This window comes from Equus quagga, chromosome 6 (assembly GCF_021613505.1).
Source record: "Equus quagga isolate Etosha38 chromosome 6, UCLA_HA_Equagga_1.0, whole genome shotgun sequence".
In the NCBI taxonomy this organism is placed as follows: Eukaryota; Metazoa; Chordata; class Mammalia; order Perissodactyla; family Equidae; genus Equus; species Equus quagga.
Window position 1 is genome coordinate 15047787 of NC_060272.1, and position 17033 is coordinate 15064819.

Below are 17033 nucleotides of genomic sequence, written 5' to 3' on the forward strand. Positions count from 1 at the left end.
AAAACACGAAGGTTTTAATGGCATGAAAATCATATTTATGGATGACAAAGCACTAACACAGAGAAATGCCAGGAGGAAATTTAATAAGAATGTTTAATCACCGCATATTACGTCTCTTCATAGTGTATGATACCAACACTCTGACAGGTCGCCCTAAATAAAGAAGTCAGCTGGCTGCTTCTCCTTAAGCACACGTCTATGAGGGGAAGTGAACAAATGTAAGAAGAGCCTGGTTTTCTGGTGACTCCACAACCATAATTATCAGAAGACAAGGCTCAGCAGCGTGGCGTCTTGTGAAAGATTGCTGAGCTCTGATAGATCGATCGCTGTCTCTCTACCCATCTACGTACAACTTGCTGCTTAGGTAAGGGACTGGAGAGACACACAGCTCATAAAATCTACTTTTCTTGATGAAACAGCCACTGAAGATGAGAGAGACGGAGTCCTTTCATATTACTCAAATGGGCAAAATTCTCTGGCTTCCTCGCTTTTCTCATCAGTTTAAAACATCTGCCTTAATCAGCGGTTTTTCTTAAAATGGTAAAAGAAATTTTTCTGGAGATTTTTTTAAAAGTAAAATAACAAGTAAGGCTCAATGTTATATTGCTAGTGTTGATGGAAATGTGATATGACACATCTAGAAACCAATATGCATAAATACTATAAATACTGTAGACTCCCCATAATTCATCATTTATGGAAATCCATCTTTGGGAAGCCATTCTAGGGAACGAAGAGGTTATAAGCACAAAGGTGTTCTTTGTAACCTTATTTACATTAATGTTAACTCAAAATGCCCCAAAAATAGTTACCCAGACTATAGTACACCTGCTGCCTGGAATAGTGGACACTCAGAAATTATAAACATGAAGACTGTGAAACACTGAAAAATCAACTTGTTATAACTTTAAAATTAAAAAAAAGAATGCAAAATTGATTCTGCACAATGATTACAGATGCCACGGACACGGTCTGGATGTCAGATGCAAAGAATCGAACTTGTTGGGGTTTTAGGATTGGAGGTTATCTTTGTCCTTGAACTGAGAGGCTGGTTTTACTGCTACATTGCAGGATGGAAAAAAGAAATGTTAAAAATAAAATAAAGTAGTACAGTCTCCTGTAATGCCTTCATAATTGGGATGAAATTCAACTTGGCAGTCTATAGATTACAAACAGGTTATATTTCAAAAATTTACTCCCATACTGATGAATATTTGGAACCCCAAAAGCATTTTCCACTGTTACATGGTGGAAAGGTTCTCAATGCAGCCCTGGAAAGCCCATTTCACCACAACGAAGCTTACCAACAGTATGAACAAGATCTAACTACTAGTTATAGTTTCATTTCTATTGAAAAGTATATTCTGGAGCTCAAGTCAATGTCCCCAGTGCTCACTTCATCTGTTTCGGAGACTCCTAAGGTTGCTTCACTAAGGGGAAAGCAGTGGGGGGACCAGCCGAGCAAGTGTCACATGTTGAGAATCCTGGCAGATTCTCAGCGGTCAGTAGGGTCAGGGATTCTGCAGGTCGAAGCTCTTGGAAGCAGAAGAACCCAGAGCATTGCGGGGAACCCAGCAGCATCAAAGGTTATCATGACAGCTGGGGCAGGATGGCAGCTCCCATAATGCCTCCATTAGTGCAGGGCAGGGTAGTAAAGGTCCCGGCCAGGCTGTGTGTGTCAAGTTTCCACTCTTAGGGAGAGTGGGGACACGGGTGGGTGACAGAGCCAGGCGCTGGTAGGAGGCCAGTGTTTATACACTTAGAACATTTGTAATTGGTATTCTGGAGCCAAGGACTACCTATATAAAAGTTCATTTTTAATGAAAAAAAAAAGCAACCAAATACTAAAGACTGAATTTTGTCCCCCCTAAATTCCTATGTTCGAGCCCTAACCCCCAATATGACTGTATTTGGACATAGAGCTTTTAGGAAGTAATTAAGGTTGAACGAGGTCATAAGAGCGAAGTCCTGATCCGACAGGATTGGTGGCCTTATGAGAAGAGGATAAGAGAACACGCACCCTCCCAACACGCATCCACAGAGGAAAGACCATGTGAGGACACAGTGAGAGGCAGCCATCTGCAAGCCAGGAAGAGAGCTCTCCTCGGGAACCAAATCTGCCAGCACCAGGATCTTGGACTTCCCAGCTTCCGGAACTCTGAGAAATACATTTCTGTTGTCTAAGTCATCCAGTCTACGGTACATGTTATGGCAGCCAGAGCTGACTAGGACACTATAGTTTACAGACCCACTTGAAATGTCATGTTACATTTGTTATCTGTCAGTTACCTGGCTGAGAAGGAAATGGACTCTGCAAATTTCCTATCAGTCAACGCTGATTTTGCTTCTAATAAGTCTGGGAGAGAGAAAAAGGTACAAAATACACATATACAGAGTTAAAGACTTTGAGGCAGGATCTTCGAACACTGATTTTAATGAAAGTATCTCTAGAAAGAATAGCCTGAAGAGAAAGAACATTTTTCAGAGTTGTACCATTTATTAAGAAGATACAGAGGTACAACAGAGAGAGAGAAGCCATTTTTAAAGTTTTGCACAGTAATTGTTCATATATGAAGGCAAAAGAACCTTGCAAAAAGGAGACCATTGTAAAATATTTTTAAGAGAAAATAACAAAGGAGTGGAGATTGCTTTAACTCCACTACCACTGCAGACGGTGAGCATTGCCAAGCAACAATTCTCCAGCAGATCAGCTCCAAAAGAGAAAAGCTAATACAAAGGCTATTAGAGACAGGGTAAAGAAAACCAAAGGGGCGGGGGTGAGAGAGAATGACATGGTGGTAACAGGCAAAGGATGGGGGCAAATCTCCATCACTAAATATGGACAGTTCTGGTCAAGGAAATACCATATAATATGAAGACCGAGAACTCAAATGGGAAAGAAAAAATTACTGAAGTTTTTCAACGAGAATCATCCAAAAGTTTTCCAATAACAGATATCACAAATCTCAGCTTTTGTTCCTGAAACTGTGATAATACATCAGGTACATTTGAAATATTTTCTAGGGAAGTGAAAATAAAAATACAAAATATATTTATTACATTAGGCCTCAAACCAGTTTTTAAATTAAAAATTCAACTGTGCCCAACTTGAGAAGTCTTTGTAATATGCATGGCAATAATAAGTAAATATTCTCTCTCTTGAATATGTATTTAATTTTAATATTACATTTGGTTGGTTAGGGAATTTCTATTCCTACAATTTACATGATCTGGCTAACTAATTTATCATTTATTCAAATCCCTCTCCGTACTGCTCATTATAGCACCAGGTGTCTTAACGTAATCTTTAATTATTCTCACATGATCAAAAGCAGTTACTGTCTACTTGTGACAATGATCAAAGCGTGGCACAAAGATGAACAGGTATCCTCTGTGAACCTGGCCTAAAGTAGCCAACGGTAGTCTAGGGAGACCCTGAATGTTTACTTAAGAATGTATTAAAAACTAAAGGCCTTTAATATAATTTAAATGCTTTCTTGTACTATTTCATGATTCCAAAAAAAATACTAATTTCTGACCATCACAACCTTAAGAAGCCTGCTTTGGCTGCCCAATCTACTTAAAACCTGTCAGAGGGCATGAGTTCACGCACTTGACCATCCAGTCTCCTAAATCTTACTCCCAGTGAACACGTCCATCTCCACCAGCCAGCACCCATCAGGTACCCAGCCCTGGGCACTCACTGGGAACATGATGATAAGCAGCCCTGCATCGCACAACAAGTAGAAGAAGAAGTGCTCTCTCCACCACCCCCTGCACAGGGATGCTGGGAAGCTGATGAAGTCCCACACCTGCAGTGCTGGCAAGCCTCCACGCGCCATATCAGTCTGCGGCCAACCTGGAGTTTCAACATTGGAAGCATCGTAGTGCAAGAAGCCGATGCTTTTCTCCATCACAAAGAAGGTCAACGTCAGTGAAGGAATTAGTCTGGGCTCACTTGGCGTATCTTGGATATCCAGGACAAGCACTCCCGTTTAACACTCTGTTAACTCCCTGGGGACTCAGTGCTAGGAAGGGCATCCTTCAAAGGGCATTAACTGTGGCAGCTCAGCCTTCACTGTCCTCATGGCCACAGTGAGGCCCACATCGGGCCCTCAAGAAAACTTGAGCAGTTCAGGAAGTAGTGAAGGCACGAGGGGATTACTATAAACCTTTAAGATATCTTACCCTCGCCTTTTATCTTGAAACTTCATTCATTCAACAAATACTCCTTGAGGCTTCTTTCTTATAGGAGCTGTTCCAGACGTTTAGGATAGAGCTGTGAACCAAATAGAATCCCTGCCCTCGTGGGTCCTGGTGAAAAGTGAAAGACAGGGCAGCCTCCCCAGAAGTGTCCACACCCAGGAGGATGAGCAACAGCCATGTTCAAGTCGGTAAAACCACCAACTCACATGCACCAGATCAAACACCACACCCCTGGAAGGAACTTTGGAGCCAGGAGAATATTTGTCCTCACAGACCGAAATACCACATTTAAACACTTTCACCTCAGGATTTTTATTTTATTTTTCTCAAGTCAGAACTAATTGTCTTAATGATTTAATTGACTCCCTAAAGAATGTTTGACATACACATTATGTGTCATATTTAATAGAATGATGTAAATAAAGATAAAAAGGTGATAGACAAAATTGAACAAAACTCTGGTCATGGACATACAGCAACAAGAGGAAAATGAGAATAAGAAAACTAACTTTCAGTTCCCTATCACACCTCTCTGCTAGATTATTTCGACAGCCCAGTGGCTTTTGTGGTCTTCAGTGCCACATGGTAATCCCCATCCGACTGCCCAGATTAAAATGTTTTCAACACAACCACAATTGTGACTCGCCTACTAAAAAGCCTTTCGTAGCTCTCTTTCATTACCTACAAAATCGAATAAATTATTTAGCCCGACATTCAAGGTCGCTTAAGGTGACCCAAACTTACCTTTCTAGACTTTTCTCTCACTCCCCTCAGGACACAGCCCCTTTCCTTACCTCTGCCTTCATCATCCTTCTCCAAATCTCTGCCTGGCAACATTTTGCTCTTTTATCAAAGATTATCTCAAATGCCATGTCCTCCATGAAATTTTTCCTGCTCTTCTCCACTTGGGTGCTCAGAGCATACTCTCTCTCTCTTTGGCACGTGTCATATTAAGCTTCATGCTATGATAACATCTTTACATTTAATTAGGTAATCACATCACACTTTAGACATTCAAATATAGGATGTTTCAAAAGAACACCATCACAGAAGATAAAGCTCATCGAAAGAGATGCTATCTGCATGGAAAAGGACACAATCAACAAGAATGCAATCATTTCAGAAAGCTATATTAGTTTCCAGGTCCAAAAATGACGAATGAGTGTGTAAAATGGTATAGTGATATCCCAAAAAATTAAACACAGAATTACCATATGATCCAGCATTTCCACTTCTAGGTATATATCCAAAAGAAGGGAAAGCAAGGACTTGAACAGAAGTCATACATCCATGTTCACAGCAGCAGCATTCACAATAGCCAAAGGGTGGAAGCAACCCAAGTGTCCACCAACAGATGACTGGATAAACAGAATGTGCAATGGAATATTATTCAGCCTTGAAAAAGAAAGAAATTTTGCCACATAATACAACACGGATGAACCTTGAAGACAGTATGCTGACTGCAATAAGCCAGACACAAATGGACAAATATCACATGATTCTTCTTATACAAAGTACCTAGAGGAGGCAAATTCACAGAGACAGAAAGTAGAATGATGGTTGCCAGGGGCTGGGGGAGGGGTAATGAGGAGTCATTACTCAATGGGTGCAGTTTCAGTTGTAGGGAAGATAAAAAATTCTGGAGATGGATGGTGGTGATGGTTGTACAACAATGTGAACGTACTTAATGCCATTGAACCGTACACTTAAAACTGGTTAAAACAGTAAATTTTATGTCATGTATATTTTACCACCACAACAAAAGAAGATGAACGAATAAATGTCAGAGAATCAAAGTCATCTGGGATATATTAAAAAGGTCGTGAAGGAATGTATGTCACTTTCCAGGAATGATGTCCACTCAGAAAGATACCATCCTATTGCCAAGAAATCATTTTCTTTTAATTAATTAATTTATTTATTTATTTATTTTGAGGAAGATTAGCCCTGAGCTAACATCTGCCGCCAATCTCCCTCTTTTTTGCTGAGGAAGACTTGCCCTGAGCTAACATCCATGCCCATCTTCCTCTGCTTTCTATGTGGGACACCTACCACAGTAATGGCTTGTCAAGTGGTGCCACATCCGCACCCGGGATCCGAACCGGTGAACCCTGGGCCACCGAAGCAGAATGTGCGAACTTAACCGCTGCACCACCGGGCCGGCTCCCAAGAAATCATTTAATAAGAAGCAGAGTACTTGACTATTTCCCCAAGTCTTCTACTGGTATTCTGATCATACGGAACCTTAAACAGAAAAGCAAGCCACCCCAGAATACAATTCTGAACCAACCAGATTAACCCCAATGCCTGAATGCTTGGCATTCTTTACTATACTTGTCCTGTCAAGAGTCCTTTCCCGTGGTTTGCTGGAGCCAGTCTGTTTACCCACTCGTGAGAACTACTGTTAAATTTTCAGGAATTTTTACCAGCTAGTTATTAAATAAAGACATTATTAAAAACAAAACTATATAAAGTTACACTTAAATTATATTAAAAGCAAAGGTAATAAATACTCATATGTCATCACTTTCTAATTAATTTCCTACATTTTTACCATAATCCATACTTGAGGTTACTTTTGCATATTGTGTCTGTATAGTGACAATTTTATAGAGCGGCATGCTCCTGCACACCCCTTTCTAACTCTGTGCTCAATGATGCCACGTTGGGAGCCTGAATCCACCAGGGTGGGAATATTTTCCATCAACCAGAGGGTTGTATTTATTTTTCAAGAGAGCTGCTTGTTAAACTCGTTCTTTCCCATTCAAAGTATCTCATCAATGAATTGATGTACCTTAAAAACTAGCCATAAGCTTAAAGATGACCAACCTAATAGTTGAATAAAAACATAAGAATTAATTTTACTTCAATCCACAAAAACAGAGTAGGTAGGGGAACTGAAACGATCTTTTAGAAAGGGGAATTTCTTACACATTCTTAGAGATTATTACTGAGACACCCTAAACGACGCAGAGCCTGCCCCCACTACCCAAAATCACCATAGGCAAGAGTAGAATGGATTTCAGAAATCTGGGAAATAACTGGTATTTTTTGGTATTTTGGTATTTTTTTCTTTCCTTTTTTTATTTTTTTTTTTTTTGAGGAAGATTAGCCCTGAGCTAACTACTGCCAATCCTCCTCTTTTTGCTGAGGAAGACTGGCCCTGAGCTAACATCTGTGCCCATCTTCCTCTACTTTATACGTGGGATGCCTACCACAGCATGGCTTGCCAAGCGGTGCCATGTCCGCACCCGGGATCTGAACCGGCGAACCCCAGGCCGCCAAGAAGCAGAATGTGCATGCTTAACCGCTGTGCCACCAGGCCAGCCCCACCTTCCAATATTTTTTAATGCACAGTCATACTTTTTTAAAAAGCAAAAACAGGATCATACTGTACATACTGTTTTATAAACTGCTTTTAAATTTTCATACAGTGTGAACAATTTTCCAATGATCAAATAATCTCCCACACCCTTATTACAGCATGTAACTTTAAAATGACCTGTTAAAATACTTGTCAAAACTGAAGGAAGACTATTCTCAAGGTAAAAGAAATAAAAGAATTGGTAAAAGGATAGTGGACGCAATGAACATGAGTGGATGGTTCACAATACTCCCCACCCCAGCCTCCCGACCCTCAATATATCCCACACATCAGTCTTCTTAGCAAATAGCTCAGCCTCATTCAAATATGAGTAATCACGGAGTAGGAACACGGGCAACAGGCAGATAAGAACACGTGCTATAAAAATAAACAGGAGTGGCTACAGAACGAAACTGCAGAGCCTGTTGGTCCAAAATTATTAAGAATTTCCAGACAGCGAAAGCAGAGCAGTAATCTAAGCATGGGCCCCACATGTATGCTCAGGTCACATGCCGCGAAGACGGCCCTGGAAATCAGCAAAGGCAACAGACTAAGAGTTCAAAAAGACACTTTTCCATTATCTCAAAAATATTAAAGATTAAATGGTCTTCCTAACAAAAGAGGCTCAGAGACTATATATGAAGGTTCCAAGAATTATCATTAATCTAAGAGATTTTAAATGGAGTGATGGAGCTGAAGAAATGAATTAAAATAAAACGACAGAATGGCAGCCACACATCCTGAACAAAGAGACATAAGGAGCAAACTTGAGGAAATCACTCAAAATTAAATAGAAAGAAACAAAGATACATAAATGATTACAAGAACGAACGCTAGATTTGGAAGACAAGGGAGACAGACCATAGCAACCATAGTTCTTGAAAAGTGAATAGTTTTCAAAATATGTGCAAAAATATTAAAAGATCTAATAGAGGAAAATTTTCTGATACAAAGACCGACTTGACTCTACAGATATTATGGTACACGAAGTCCCAGGAAAGTGACATAAAACCACCAATGCCCACACAATGCTGGGAAAGCTCTAAACTCCAAAAAGAAAGAATCTGACAGGCACGTCCAATGGAAAAAGCTGGTCACATGGAAGCGAGAAAAACATGAACCTAGCCCCAGCTTTCTACTCCAGAAATATCCAATGCTAAAAAAGAATAAAGAGCAATGTCTGAAATTCTGAGGGCAAGAAAGTGTGACCCAAGAACTTGATACTAAGCCAAATGGTCCTTCAAAAATAAAGACAAGAAAAGCCATTCTCAAGCAGTTAAGAGAACACGGTACCCATGAGGACTGCAATTTGTCAATGAAATCCAGCCAACCTAGAAGGAATCAAAATTTTAAAAAACTCAGGAATTGCAAAACCACAGTAAAAAACTGATGATAAGTACTGAATCCATCCCAAAAAGGACTAGTAAAAGAACTACAGGAACTGTGATATTACAGCAGAATATAAACGTTGCCATCCTCTCCACTGTAAAATTCAACATTGATAGAAATTTGGAACTGGGGGAAAGAGAGGTGGCACCAGGTCAGAGCTATTTTTTTTACTTTTCAAAGGAGAAGTCAGTACGTCTCCATTTAAAACAAATAGTTTATACCAAATTATTCCACTCTGAACAGTTTTATCATCTTTTCTCAGAAATTTAGTTTCTAAAAGATAGCTCATCTCCTTCATAGCAAAGAAGTCAACAATTCTTTCAGGGGCCGGCCCCATCGCCGAGTGGTTAAGGTTGCGGGCTCCACTTCGGGGGCCCCGTGTTTCACCAGTTCAGATCCTGGGCGCGGACTTGGCACTGCTCATCAGGCCATGCTGAGGTGGCATCCCACATGCCACAACTAGAAGGACCCACAACTAAAATATACAACTAGGTACTAGGGGGGATTTGGAGAGAAAAAGCAGAGGGAAAAAAAAAAAAACAATTCTTGAAATCTTGCTTCAATTTCTTTTTCTTTGCTTTAATCAAAGCCAATTTTATTTTATACCTTTAAGTAAAATAACACGTATGGTAAGATCTCATCCGTCCTTCTAACTATGCCCGTGACAAGTCCTAGACAGAATTCACAAAATGTTAACCATATTATTTCTAAATGGTGAAATTTGAGGTAAGGGTTTTTTTTTAACTTCTTCTTTGTACTTTTTTGTATTGTTTGACCTTTTTTGTAATAAGAATGTATCATTTCCCCCAACAAGTCACTTTTTAACAACAACAAAGAAAATCTTACCATTACCACCTAAAAAACTAATTTTACTGGTGCTGCTCTTCTCCATTCCTACCAGTCAGGCAAAAATCTAAATTTAAGTCTATTTACTTCTTATTATTCCTATTATCTCCATTTTACAGAGGATGAAACTAAAACTCAGAGTAGTTAAGTGATCTGCTCAAGGTCACCGAGCCAGGATGGGACCCTATGTGGCCAAGGTTTCACAGCATGTGGGCTGACAATTCCTGGAGTTAATTTGGCTCGCTCCATTTTTTTTTCCACCCAGGAGGCACATCTGTGCCCAGAGTGGCAGGAAGAAGTGTGATCTGCAATGAAATGCGTCCACTCACTCATGCCTGGTAGACACGGAAACTGGCACAACTCTTCGAGAAAGCAAGCTGGAAAGAGGCAGTCAAGAGTGTTAAAAATTCTAATCTATTTTAACACAGTATTTCTATTTTCAAGAATCGAAGAAAAACAATCACAAAGACAGGAAAACGTATATAAATAAAGATATTAAAGTGGAGGGTTATTTATACTAACAAAAAACTAGCAACACAATGTCTAACAATAGAGGATTGGTACAGTAAAGCACAGTAGAATCATACACTTGATCACACACAGACGTTAAAATGCACATTATGAAGGGGGCTGGCCCCGTGGCCGAGTGGTTAAGTTCGCGTGCTCCGCTGCAGGCGGCCCAGTGTTTCGTCGGTTCAAATCCTGGGCGCGGACATGGCACTGCTCGTCAGACCACGCTGAGGCAGCGTCCCACATGCCACAACTAGAGGAACCCACAATGAAGAATACACAACTATGTACCGGGGGCTTTGGGGAGAAAAGGGAAAAAATAAAATCTTTAAAAAAAAAAAAAAATGCACATTATGAAGGAAGACAAGTGTCTCGGGAACATCCTCACCAAGTGAAGACAGCCCACTAGCACTCCTAGTTAAACGCAGCAGACCACATCAGACATTCGCCTCTATTTCCTCTCCAATCCCCACCGCAATGACAATAATTAAATTAAGAGGCAGGGTCCCAACAAAAGGAGTCAGAAGAAAGAGACAGTAGAAAAAAAGAATATCAATAATATTTTAGAAGAAAGAAAGTGAATTGACCACTGTCAACTGACTTAGCAGAAAGCTGGACCCTAGGCCTGCAGAGGGAGATGACAAGAAGCTGCACACTAATTCCAAGACAAAACTCTGGAAAGCTCAGGAATTGCAGGCATCAGGTACCCCTGCAAACAGGGGGTGGTGAACACGGGAGGCCCAGCTGAGATCTGGAAAACCTCCCACCCTCTTGGCCTGGTAGGAGCACGGCATTTCCCTTCTGTGGAGACTGAACCTGGGGTCCCCAACAAAAAAGATGAGTTCCAACCCAATTACCCAAAGGAGAGGCCCAGCAGTGTGCAAGCCCTATCGACACTCATCGATTCCAGTCAGCTTTTGTTGAAGTGTCTCCCTCTTACCTGTAAACAGGCAGAGATAACCAGAACAGGAAGCCTGCAACACGAAAGATGGGAACAAATCGAACCGTTGAAGGAAAGAAAGATCTAGAAGTACTACCCTAAGGGAGAGCTGATAAATGATCAACAGTTCTTTACACTGTAAGCTCGTTCATCTCATTTGCTCCAAATGGGGATGCTTGGGTGTCCAGGAGAGTAACCCATACAGCTTCTCCCCCATCCCATGGCAGCAGTGTTTGGTGGCACTCTGTGAGTAAGTTACTTCTCATCTTCCATACTAGTAAGTGGAGAAATAAAGCCACAGTCATACCACTTTATAGTATACATCTGCTGAATGATTTAGAATTAGTAACCAATCTAGAGGCTGGCCCTGTGGCATAGTGGTTAGCTTGGCATGCTCCACTTCAGCAGCCCTGGTTCGTGGGTTCGGATCCTGGGTGTGGACCTACACTACTCATCAGCCATGCTGTGGCAGCAACCCACAAATAAAGTGGAGGAAGATTGGCACAGATTTTAGCTAAGGGCTAATTTTCCTCAGCAAAAATAAAAAAAAAAAAAAGAATTGTAACCAATCTAAATTATATTAGCAAATTATTTCAAAACTTAATTGTGAAGATAAACATGAGAAAAACGAGAGTTAAAATATTTGAATATGACTACTTCTAGGTATTAGGAATGAGCAGAATGATTCTGTTGGAAGCCTTATCAGAATGTGTTGGAAAATGAAGGTGAGGTCAGGGAGCTGAGCAGCAAATGAAGATTTCCATCTGAGACTGAGGAAATTGGCCAATAGAGGGAAAAGTTTGGGAAAGAAATTTTTCAGTTCGCTTTTGTTTTTTAAGACGGGAAAGACAAGTCTATAGACTAGGAGACGGAGCCAGCTGAGGAAGATTAAAGAGACACTGGAGCTCCTGCAATCCCACTTCTGGGCATATTTCCATCTCTCACTGAACACGGCAACTTATTCCTCTCCTAAGACAAACACAACACACCCACACTGAGTTCCTTACGCGGGACTAGGTCATGTATTACGCAGATTTTCATAGGAACGGATCTCCTATCTCAACTTTGGCTGTGGATCCCTTGAAGACAGAAACCATGGCTTACACTGCCTGTTTCTGAATGGCCAACAGAACAGGGGCCTCAATAAGGACTGGTTGGTTAGGGCAAAGTTAATTAAACTAAGCTGCCCAGCAGTCTGTGACCCAAACACCTGCGACAGAGAGCGCTCCAGCAAAACCTTCAACCTGACTTTAACCTGGAACCACACCCACCCATCCTCATTGGCCCAGGTTCCAGGCAGAGGCAGGGTAGCAGCTGAGAGGACAGACCCAGTAACCAGCCTGGGTTCAAGTCATGGCTCTACTGATTACCAGCTGTGTGAGTTTAAGCACGTTGCTGGACCTCTCTGTGCCCGAGTTCCTCATACATAGTGGTCCCTACCTCTCAGTGTTGTTCTGAAACAAATTAATATATGTCAAGTGTTCAGAACCATGACTGACATACAGTAAGGGCTCTAAAAGTGTGGGTTACCATTCAACGAGGGAGAATGGCAAGTGGACAGGAGACGAGGCAGAGAGTTCAAGTGCCCGGCAGAAGGGAGTCGTTTCACAGAGCTTCTCTGAGAACTGTCTCTGCCAAAGCTAACAACACAACGCTTCCGTACGGTGACTCACCAGCCCACTGCCCAGATTCCTCACTTTCTATCAGCTCTGTCAAAGGGTTATTTTCTTCACTTCGAGCCTTCCAAAAGCATTTGGAATCTGCACAAAAGAAGAAATATGAAACTTTCGGGTGGTGATAAGCAGACATTCTAAGCTTCTGCTCCGGGGTTCTCCTCGCAGCTCTCACTATCATTTCTGTCACAACGTGCTGTGGAACTCCTGAGGCAGGCGACACCCAGCTACACCCCTCGAACAGTGTCAAGGGTTCCAAGTCATCAATCAACCTTTGAGAATATTCCAAAGATACACTAAAAAGATATATATATTTAGTCCCACTTTAAAATAACAGAGTAAGTCTCATTACTGATAATTTGCAAAACCAAAGCAGAAAGGCAGTCATGGCAAAGCGATGCTAAATTTGGTGGTTGGTTTACCAGTATGCAGTTGGTAAACAAAAGTTGTTAACGTTTTGGTCAATTTCCTTCCAGTCTTTCCTCTAAGTATCTTTAATGTATGAAATAAAGATTCTGGGGGCCGGCCCAGTGGTGCAGTGGTTAAGTGAGCATGTTCCACTTTGGCAGCCCGGGGTTCGCCGGTTCGGATCCCGGGTGTGGACATGGCACCACTTGTCAAGCCATGCTGTGGTAGGTGTCCCACATATAAAGTAGAGGAAGATGGGCATAGATGTTAGCTCAGGGCCAGTCTTCCTCAGCGAAAAGAGGAGGATTGGCAGCAGATGTTAGCTCAGGGCTAATCTTCCTCAAAAAAGAAAAAGAAAAAAAGAAAGATTCTGGAGTTGGCAAGCAGCCAGCCAGGACTCCAGTGGAATCCACACACCCACTGGCAGTTGAGTCCTTCCCATCACGATCACTCCAAGATCCCGGGTGTGGCGGACCCCCGACTTTTGCTTAAATAACTGCCAATAGGGATTCGAACCCTCCCCTGCCAGCGCCATCTTACACAGCAAACTAGGGGGAAGTGAACAGAGCAGCGTGGGGACAGGCGGCCTTCAGCTAGAACTGTGGTCGGCCATACTTTATTCTCTCTGGATTGAGGTGCCTTTCAAACTAGTCTCCCACCACATCACACCCCAACCTCAATCCCTTGGTCAAAAGTGCACATCTGCCAGGCTGGTAAAAAAACAACAACGAACTCTATTTCCTTTTCATTCTTTAAAGGCGCATGTAATGAATGGTCAATAAGGCATTCTGATCAGCAGGAGACTGTTATCACATCCAGGTGAGAAAAATCTGGCCAAGCCAAAGCACTTGGGTGCTTTCGTTCATTGCAACTTAATGAGGTGGCCCCCTACCCAATCCCCGTGACTGTGAGATTCTGGTTATAAACTCTCCGAAATCCTGAAAATACCTCACGGGTCTGCATTCTAGGGTTGCAAACCCCTTAAGATTTCAAAGACTCCAGGTTGAGAGGCAAAAACCTAGAGCAAATGAAAATCGAAACCTGAAGAAATTTTACCCAGGATGACTGATATCCTGAAATACACAAACTTCCTTCTAAGGAATGCTCATGAGTACCACCTGAAATTTAAGTGAACCATGGAACAATGTGCCATGGACTTTTTATTTACACCAACTGCCCATAAAAATTCCTCTCCTGCTTTGCAAGGACAGAACCGTGAAGAAAAAATGACCTAATTAAACATGAGATTTCCTGGCTTACGGCTATGCAGAAGACTAAAACACAATGAAAGGATGCTGAATTTGGAAGGGATTGGGTGCCAGACTCATTGAGTGAACTGAGTGAATTGGGTTTGCTTTTTTGACGTGCGGATCCAACATTCAAGCGAGACAACGTGAGCATGACAGACATCCTTAACTACTTTTATTTATGAAGCAAGCAGAATGCATATTTTCCCACTTATCTACTGCATATTTTTCAAAATGTGATTATGCAGCACTAGGAATGCATCCTTTTGGCACAATTTGTTAGCCTGCCTTCAATACTGGGTTGCTGCCAGAGCAATACAATGAGCGGGTCTGCTGTCTCTCACTCCAGCTTTCAGAAATGTGCTAACTTATCCCACACTCTCACTGGGCTCCAAACCCCCCACCCTGTCTGATTTTGCACAGATGTTCAAGGAGAAAGAATTTTTTTTCTTTAAATGAAAGTCAAGGGCCTGGCAAAAATACTGTATAAAGAAATGCAAAATTCAGCACGGTGTTGAAAAGCTGGCTATTAGCTCACTTCCTTCTCTCTCCAACTTCTCCACTTCCAAAAAAATAAACATGGAAACTATCACACTTGCCCAAGGTCTAACAAAAAGCAGGAAGTGGGCAGCTTACGGGCTCACAGGTCATTTTCCTCTGTTCCTTTATGCTGAACTTTAAGGAGCTGTTGGTTTCGTGGGTGAGTATTTTAAGGGTGCTCGGCGAGAGGCAGCCTTGTGATTCTTGTTCTTTTGGCTACAGCCCCTGGGGAGGCGAGGTCATGGGGAAATTCCGAGGGGTCACATCACTCAGTGGCACGGGTAAAGTAGCCTGTCTGAGACCAGAATCATACCCTGTGCCAACCCCCATGACACCCTATTTTCAGAGCCTTGCTTCTTCTGCCAGTTTCTCCCTCCTTCCCATCACTTCCTCCCCGTGGCCACCAAGAACTCCTTCGGCAGCCAAAATTAAATCAGTAGCCCGGTGTCTGCTGGATTCCTACTCAGAAATGTCTCATTCACGGCTAATCAGAACTGGGATTCTCATACTTTTTCCCACCCCACCCAACAGAACAGCACACAGCAAAATAAGCACAACGGGAGCCCCACGTCCCTGAGTTGTCAGCGACATCTTCTCTTTGTTCCACCCAGAAGAGAACTGCTAAACTGATGTGAGGCTGGCAAGCACCCACAGAGAGAGTGAAAACATCTGCGGTCTAGAGATTAAAAAAAAAAAAAAAAACCTCTCAGTCAGACTGTATTTGATTTTCTGTGTGATAGAAAAATGAGATAGAAACATGGGAACGAGTGCGTGTGCAGACACACGCAGGGACACAGGTATGTTGAGCAGCAAACCTTGCAAATATCAAATCATATACATTCTCTCAGACTAATCTGTAAATATTGGACTGAATCTGCACCCTTAGAAAAAAATTTTGTATAATTTTTTTAACGATTTAGGTCTGGTATAATGACTGCTTCTGCAGTAAATCTTTCGATCATTTTATATTGCACCCTTGCCAAAATAAAACGAACTTTCAGTTGAACATGGCAGATAAACCACATGCCTACATCACCTCTCCCACCAAAAATCCTACCAAAATGACAGTAAACATACCTTTTCAAAAAGACAAAAATATACAGCAGCAGAGAGAAGACATTCAATTGACTCTCGGATGATGGAAAGCATGGGGAAGTAACCAATGTTTTGCACCCTAAGCGATGCTCAGAGGAGTTCCAACAAATAGGCCAGTTCCCACCCAGAGTTCCTGGGAGGCTCCCACTGGAGGGAAAGGTGAGGGGAAGGATGGAAAAGGAGACACGCAGGTCAGATACAAAGAGGATGGACCTTGGAGCCCCAGGTCCCTCCCTCATGTGCCCAACCACCAACCAAGAGGTTTATTATGCAAAGAAATTGAACTAGGGAGATCCGAAGCTCATATAACAACAGGCACAGTGAGAAAGAAGGATGTGATTCAGGGCTGAAAACGTAGCAAGAGATGCGGTGGAAATTAAGGAAAAGGCCACTTACTACCTCACGGGACCCAGAGTCCCCTTCCTCCATCCTGCTTCCTGGATACTTGTAGCTCATCCCAGGCTTATCCCAGGCAGGCCTGGTGGATTTATTCTCTGGAGAATCTGAATGAAGACACACACTGACATTTGAGGGTTGCCTCCAACACAAAGACCCATTTCTGCTTCATCACTTTAAAGAAGAATCAACAATCAACAGCGCTGTCCACACGCACAGATTCAGGTCTGATTCTTTGCACTTTACTCTTAATACTTGCTCTGAATAGACAGCCAATGATCAGCAACATTTAAAGAAAGCCTACGAAATGGAAGTCAGGACCAAAACACAGAGGAGGATAAAAGCTTTCTGAAAAGACACAGACGTTACAGGGAGCAGAGGCAACATTTTTTACATCCAGAATTAATATCCCCAGAGAG

General features: G+C 42.0%; 1 protein-coding gene across 3 annotated transcripts in view; it reads right to left on the bottom strand.

The window, feature by feature from the left end:
• FARP1 (FERM, ARH/RhoGEF and pleckstrin domain protein 1) overlaps positions 1–17033 on the bottom strand; it is a 288311-nt gene that overhangs the window by 249985 nt on the left and 21293 nt on the right. Inside the window, exon 2 of one of the 3 annotated variants that reach the window (XM_046664843.1) lies at positions 12929–13015. The exons of the other annotated variants lie outside the window; for them this stretch is intronic. The gene's annotated coding sequence lies outside the window, so the exon portion shown is untranslated. The remainder of the gene's footprint in view (positions 1–12928; positions 13016–17033) is intronic. 3 annotated transcript variants of the gene reach the window in all.